Source organism: Mytilus californianus, unplaced genomic scaffold (assembly GCF_021869535.1).
Source record: "Mytilus californianus isolate M0D057914Y unplaced genomic scaffold, xbMytCali1.0.p SCAF_2, whole genome shotgun sequence".
NCBI classification, from domain to species: domain Eukaryota; kingdom Metazoa; phylum Mollusca; class Bivalvia; order Mytilida; family Mytilidae; genus Mytilus; species Mytilus californianus.
The window spans coordinates 56,423,739-56,431,807 of NW_026262668.1; the positions used below are offsets into that span (position 1 = coordinate 56,423,739).

At 34.6% G+C, this 8,069-nt stretch overlaps 1 protein-coding gene across 3 annotated transcripts in view; it reads right to left on the reverse strand.

The window, feature by feature from the left end:
- The window catches only part of LOC127730077 (large proline-rich protein BAG6-like), a 55,830-nt gene extending 47,818 nt beyond the window's left edge, over nucleotides 1–8,012 (reverse strand). For all 3 annotated transcript variants that reach the window (XM_052238125.1, XM_052238126.1, XM_052238124.1), the window contains exon 1: nucleotides 7,926–8,012. The gene's annotated coding sequence lies outside the window, so the exon portion shown is untranslated. The remainder of the gene's footprint in view (nucleotides 1–7,925) is intronic.
- Nucleotides 8,013–8,069: the final 57 nt, after the last annotated feature.

The following is an 8,069-nucleotide window of genomic DNA, read 5'->3' on the forward strand; positions in this document are numbered from 1 at the left end:
AGAAATCCATACACTTGAACACAAGTTAATGTCTGGAAACTAAAAAAATGCTTATTTTTGCCCCCTTTTTTGGCCACTTATTAATAAATGTTTTGGGCAAACATTTTACAATAATATTTAAAACTGAAATTAATTTGTAACCTTAAAATTAAATAAAAAATGACATCATAGTCATAGCTAAAAATAAACAAACTATTGGTAAATTTCCAATGGAGTTTATTATATTAAAACAATAAATTTGCAACCATAAAAGCGCATTAAAATACATCATAAAAGTATTAAAAAAAATTTAACTACATCATAAGGCTATTAAAATAGAAAATGACATCATAGTCAGACTAAAGGTAAACAAAAAACCTTCATCAGCAAAATTTTATATTGGCAAATTTCCAATGAAGTTTATTATACTAAAATAATTGGCAAATTTCCAATTTACATAATTCAAACATAGTGCAGGTGAGATATTTAAATGAGTTTGAATTACCAACCTTACACTGCTTTTAAATAATGTTCTTTACTCAATTATTTGTCTATTAAAATGGAAACCCTAGTTTTTTAACCTTTTTTCCCCTTATTCCTTAAACGAAAAAAAATAATTACCCCTTTTTTGACCCCCCCCCCGTATGATTCATCACCCCCCCTTCCCCCCCAAACCAAGCTCAATAACAGCCTTGCCTTTGTGGTATGGTACCTTGTAATACAATTTTAGAGAGATCCATACACTTGAACACAAGTTATTGTCTAGAAACTAAAAAATGCTTATTTTTCACCCCTTTTTAGGCCCCTTATTACTAAACATTTTGGGCAATTACCACAAAACTCAATTCCAGCTTTCCCTTTGCGAAATGGAACCTTGTAGTAAAATTTCAGAAAGATCCATACACTTACACACAAGTTATTGTCATGAAACTAGAAAAATGCTTGTTTTTTGCCCCCTTTTGGCCCCTTATTCCTAAAATTTCGAGGAAATTAACCCCAAAATCAATCCCATCATCGACCCTTTGTGATATGGAATCTTGTAGTACAATGTCAAAGAGATCCATACAATAACACATAAGTTATGTCTGGAAGTTACAAAAATGCTTATTTTCGGCCCCTTTTTGACCCCTAATTATTTAACTGTTGGTACCATAACCCCCAAAATCAATCCCCACCTTCCTATTGTGGTATTGAACCTTATGGTAAAATTTCATAGAGATCCATTCACTTAAACTAAAGTTAGAGTGCGAAAACCATTGTGTATTCGGACGATGACGCCGGACGACGACGACGCCGGACGACGACGACGACGACGACGCCAACGTCATACCAATATACGACCACAAAATTTTTTTGCCGTCGTATAAAAATTAATTAAACATCAAAATACTTTTCGACATTATGGTTGAATATGCATCATGGTTTCTCATTCACAAAATGGCCTCAGATTTTTAGAAAAATTCACTCCATTTTAAGTTGTTTCCTTGAAAAAAAAACAAGTAGCTTAAAAGAAACGATGAAACCTACAAAAATGTACTGTTTTCAGAATAAATCGCATTATGATGTAACAATGAGAGGGGTCAAAACATTCAGCTACTTAAATGAACATGACAATCTTTATGAATCCACAATGCCTCAAGGCATGGTTCAGCCTCTGATAGGTGATGCCTTTAGGCATCATTTGGCATACGAGCGCTGATGCAATGATCGCCTGGAAAGGGTTAAAACTACCCAGCTTGTGTTTAAGAGCTATTTCAACAAAAATTAAGCATTTTGGACAAGTGGTTACAATCCTATAAGTTGGCAAGTATGATATTGAAGAGAAGCAACAGCTCCTGGGGGAAGCCTTTTGGAATTATATTGGTTCCTCACAGCATGATGAATCTAGTACTACAGTACCATTCAAACGAACCAGCTCTCCCACACCCTACAACAAGGAAATTTCGGAGTCACTCCGAGAAACTCCGATATTCATCCCAAACTGTTGGGAGGAATTTAGGAGTAATCTCTCCCAAAATCGTGTAAATGTTAACTGTGATAGCGAGCTCACTCCCAACACCAAGGAATTAATTGCCCTAATCCTACTTTAATCTATGCCGGCACACGACTGATAGGGTAATTGGATAACCTGATGTAATAAACAATTAAATTTCCGGTCTACTGTACCAGTTTAAGTGTCAAACAAGTGTATAATTTTAAATGTCTTTTTATATTGGTTAAGTTTAATTTTTGTGTTAAAAATAAGTTAAAATATTTTAGTATTTCTTGCTTGCTAATCTAAAAATATCTTTACCTAAATCATGTAAATGGACTTGCTTGTTTAAAAAAAAAACCGGACATTACCGAAAAAGGTTTATAAAATTTTGTGGAAAATGTGGAAAAAAACGTGAAATTCTACTTCAAAACTGAATAAATATGAGCAGTTTATAGAAAATTACGTGTCTCAAAGTTTTGTATACAAGTAAGAAAGAAAATATTATTCACCAAGTCTACGGCATTTTCTTTTTACGATTATCTAATTGCTTGAAACAATTAAAAGATTTAAAAGCAAAATGTTGTTGTTAATTCTTTCAATTGCATTAAAGTTTTATAAAAAAAACTGTACTTGATTTTGACCTCGTTTTTTTCATCGGTAAATTAATATTTTATTTACAAAAAGGGACAAACTTGTGTAAAAATAAACGGAAACTACCGCTGATTAAATGTGAGCAGTTTAAAGAAAATTACGTGTCTCAAAGTTTTGTATATGCAAGTAAAAAAGAAAATATTATTCACCATTCATAATGCTTAATAAGTCTACGGCATTTTCTTTTTACGATTTGTGGGCATTACTTTATAATAGGATAATAATACATTTCGGCTACAACAGGAATACTTCCACAGCTGCATTAACTCGACTTTGCATAATATTTATTTACGCACAATGAATGTTAAATTGTGTGTTGTACATGTATTTTGGACAGTGATCTTAAAAGATTTTAAAAGAAATTAATTTGCCGTGGGAAGACAATTCCAAGATACACATCTCAGTGATCAACAGTGTGTGGTTGAACTTGAACTTGACTTCGCTCACAATATTAAATGCTAAAAAAAGCTGAGATCAATTTTATTCAACAGCACGAGATTTTATATGGAGGGAAATAATATCACGTACCAGTAAACTCAGGTGACCTCTCTGAACGACCGTGGGAAAATTCATTTGGGTTTTTATAGTTGCTATGTATTAATGATTGACATTTTTGTGCGCTAGTATTGAGGCTCTAGAAGGTCCTTTTACAATTGATTAACCAGATTCTAAAATATAATCCTTTTCCGAATAAACGAACACACGTCTTCTTTAACTATTTTATTTTTTTATGTTTTATCAGTCAAAACAGGATGTAGACCTGAACATAAGTTATACGTCCATGGTCAACAATATAAATTTATTGTAGATGAAAACACGATGCATGTCGTTAAGTTGGGCGTTGGTAGAGATCCTCCGTAAAAATGTGTAGATCGTTAAAAATCCTGTCCACTTATTTTTTCACATATTTTTTTCTTGTAGCATCTGGGTACATGATATAATTTCATTTTAATATTTTTCGTATATATATTTGATTTTTTTCTAAAGGAATTGTTGAAATAATTCATTTTTTTCATTTCGCCAAGGACTTTTAACGAGCAGTAAAAAACGGATTGAGCTCATCCAATTTTATTTTAAATAATTAAAGATCAATAACAGAGATAAACGCATGATTTTTTTCCATATAATTAATTAAGTTGTGAATGTTGTGTTTTGCCTGGGCGGGGAATTTCTCTTAACAAAACTTATTCCCTTTGTTCAACAGAGTTGTCACTTTACAGTTTCTTTTCGGAATTCAAAAAATTCAAGTCGGTCATGTACCGAGGTAGTGAAACATAATATTTTACATTGCAAAATAAATATGCACCGGAAATTGCTTACTGATAAGTTATAAAAGATTCTAATTGGGGTAAAATCGTCTTTGTTGAAAGAACACAAAGTATGACCTGACCGGACTATAATCATGATAATAGAAATACAAAATAAGTTTTTTCTTCATATTTTTATTCGTTTGTACGTTTTATTTCAAATGACAATGACATGGGGCAAAAACATATACGAATAATTATCTTATGCTGAATGATAATGTCACATCTTCATCTGTCAAAGAAAGGAAAACATTTGTTAAAATTTTAATACCGTGTTTTTAAAGCACACAGGTGCAATCAAGATCGATTAAATGTACATAGGTAAATAATCTGGCTTATCCGATTATGTTTACCATGCGTCGTTAATTTTTAGGACATCCGATGGGCAATAAACCAATTAACAGCCACGCGTTGTTGGGACAGAATCTTTGGAGGATTGATTGATTGATTGTTGGTTGCTTTACGCCGCATTAGCACAACAAGGCTATATCGCGGCGAGAGCTAATTCGAATATTTTTTACAATTTAAAGCATATTCTTAAAATCAGACAAAAGGTCCTTCAATAAACTAAAATTCTAGATTAAAGCAAATTGATTATTTACAAATAAAAATGAACATTAAGATAACGTGATAAAATTTAAAATCGTTTTAAATATAATAACATTTTTATATTTTAGAATATATTCCAACTTCTTTTAAAAATGAAACAATATTTGTAAATGAAACATTATTAAATAAATCATACATATTATTGACATTGAAATGCTTCTTGCGAATATCAGCAAAGTCAATACAATTGATTAAAACATGTTTAATAGTATACTTGCAGTTACAAGGTATACATTGTGGTTCTACTTCATTTTTTAAAAGATATTCGTGTGTTATTCTAGTATGACCAATACGACATCTAGAAATAACACACTGATCTTTTCTGCACATAAAATTATATTGAAATGTTTACATAAATTAGGTTTAATTTCATGTAATTTATTACCATCTTTTTTACTCCATTCATTTTTCAATATATTAAAAACATATTCTCTAATATTAGATTTAAAATCGGTATATGGTATATCACAGTTAGATAAAGGGTCACCCAGGGCATTCTTTGCCTCAAGGTCTACAGCTGTGTTTCCAAGGATTCCAACATGACTCGGCACCCATAGAAATAATAATTCTTTAAGAAGAATTTTTAAATTCCTCATTACATATAAAATTTTGAGAATTGTTGGGTTTTTAATTTTAGTATTTTGTATAGCTTGAACTCGAGAAGATTTATTTTAAGACCTCGGCAATTCCATTGGATGATATTAGTCATGATTTGTTATTAGACGGGCGAATGCTATCGAGTTTGCCAGCATTCTTATTTCGCTCACCCTGTGATTGTAATCTTTCGGGTGGCGGAACACTTTCGATTTCCATTTCTGATTCGTCGTTAAGTGTTGAAAATCTGTTGTGTGAGGAGAGTCGTCGATCTCCAGGACCATGCCCAGCTTGTTTCACTCCACCTCGACCCCTACCCCGCGACCTCGAATCAGAAGACTTCTGAGAGGATGTATTTGCTGGCTTCTTTTGGACATCCTTCTGTTCTGGAGAACGAAGAGGAGACGGGGCTTTAGAAGACTTTGTACTGGATGCAGAAGATAAACTAGTTTTATTAGATGCAGATGAAGGAGGACTATTGGAGATGGAAGAATCATCTATGTCACTGGGAAGATCCCAGACAGATTCACTGCCCCAACTGTCTGATTTAACTGTATCTTTTTTATTTGATTTCTTTTTTTCATTTTTTTTAGATGATGACATTGAGCTCTGTAAGGAAGATTGAGTTGACTGAGTACTGGTTTTAGAAGGTGTTGGTTTTCTTGGAATTAATATTTTATCGTTAGGTTCTGTTTCAACAGGCAGCATTGTAAATGTCTCAGCATCAATTGGCCAGGTCATGCGAGTTTGTGTATGCTCGTGACTGAATGAGCGGACAACTTTGCTGGCGTACGATGGTCTGTTCGAAACAAGGAGATCATTCGAAACAGAAGCTATCTGTTTAGCTTCTGGGTAACTGATGTTTCTTTCTGTTTTAATTTTGATAATATTTTTTTCTTTAAGGTAAACAGGGCAGTCCCTAGATGATGAAAAATGGGATTCACCACAGTTTACGCATTTAGAAGATTCAGAGCTACATGTTGTTCCCTCGTGTCCTTCGTCAGAACACTTGAAGCATCTCTGCGTACCACGACATTGTTTGCTTCCATGACCAAACTTTTGACAAGTGAAGCATCGAATTGGGTTAGGGATAAACCTGTCAACTCTGATTCCGAAGCAACCTAAAGTAATAGATGGAGGAGGAGTTGGAGTTCTAAATGTCAAAAGATATGTATTTAATTTGATTAGGTATATTTCCATTCTTTTTTATTTGAAATCTAACAACATCAGTTACACCTTGGCTTGAAAGTTCCTCACAGATTTCTTCCACGGTAAGGTCACCAAGGTATTGACTTCTGTCTCGAATGATCCCCTTACAGCTGTTCAAACTGTTGTGAGGAGAGGCAGAAACAGGAAAGTTTGTAATTGTTGTCAGTGTAAGCAAATTTGTTGATTGACTTTTGTTGGAACATTCAACCAACAAATTGCCTGATCTCATTTTTGAAACTTTTTTTACAGTACCAGCAACGCTTTGAATTTGTTTGTGAATCACAAAGGGAGATATTTTAGAAATTGGTTTTTCATCTGTTCCTTTTATTACAATAAATCTGGGCCAACTGTCATCTTCCTGACAGGGCACTGAATCATCACATTTTCTTTTTTTATGTATTAAAGCTGATTTAGAGGGTTGGTTTTGTTGTGCCATAGGAAATGAGAAAGATTCACCATTCTTGTCATCCACCCACCTCGGAGTGCCTACAAGGGCGATGCTGTGTTTCCGTGGCGAGCCGGGGTCAAGTGCTAATGCTGAAAACGAGCTCCAAGTATAACATGTATAACGTAGCTGGTCCCCAAAATTAGCACCCAAGATCCACTGCGGAAAGCACCAGATGTTCCAAGAATAGTATACTCAAGCAGAGCGTATCCATCAAGCGAAATAGAAAGCGTACCACTTGATTGACCCATGAGCCATCGCCTTCTTCAGTTATCCGAAATATAAATAGCTTAATTTAAAACACATGTGTATATAATGAAAATTGTTACAAGAAAGCTTATTGTTGAGGATTAACTGAAGGGCTCGACATGACCAGCCGATTGATCGAACCGGGTCCATCCGACCTCCCGTTTAGATGATATTCGAGCCAAAGCAGCTTATTGAACTATAGTCTCGTCCGTCCGGGTATTTTCTGACCGTAGGGAGTCTGGCTACAGCCCTCATCTGCAAGGATCTCGTCAACCACCGACACGGGTAGCAACCCACGGCCAACGGGTTGGAGAGCCTATTTTATTCAAAACATCGGGCAACTCGTACGATGTTCGGATCACTTTAGTCTGGTCTCTACCCTTCGACCTGTCCAGCATGGGTAACCCTACCAGGAGACGAAGCTCCAACTGTCATAGCTCTTGGGGTCACTGAGACACGCAAGCCCCCCGACCACGGCAAGGATAGCGATCCACCGGGGGGTCTTTGGAGGAAATTGGGAGTATAATCCGTGGTACGCGGTGTGACTCCGAAAAACACGGAAATCAGAAAAAAAACGATCTCGAATCGATCCGTTTAAATGGTACTGTATTTTTGCTTCCCTGCCTTATGCATGTTATGCGTATCTAATTTTAACTTGCATTAATTCAAGAAGTTTATATGTAAACATGAAAGAACATCTCATGTACTGATAAACACTTTGGCAACCTGATTTGTATGGACAAAGTCACAATGTATAAATTATTGCAATACATTCAGTATAAAATTATGGCCCACACAAGCTAATGTATTTTGGTTTCACTTTCGTGTTGTAAGATAGACGTAGTAACCTAAAATGTCTATCGCAAGGTTCTGAAATTTGGTAAATTATTTGAAATAACCTCATTACATTTAAAGGATGTCTGTATGAAAACTGTGTGTGATTTTTGATTGAGTCGATGACAATTTTTTTTCTTTTCTGTGGATTTTCAGAGCTATTTCCGGAAGTCGTAAAAATTAATTAAAATTAGTGTGTATGTTATATAAGTAATTA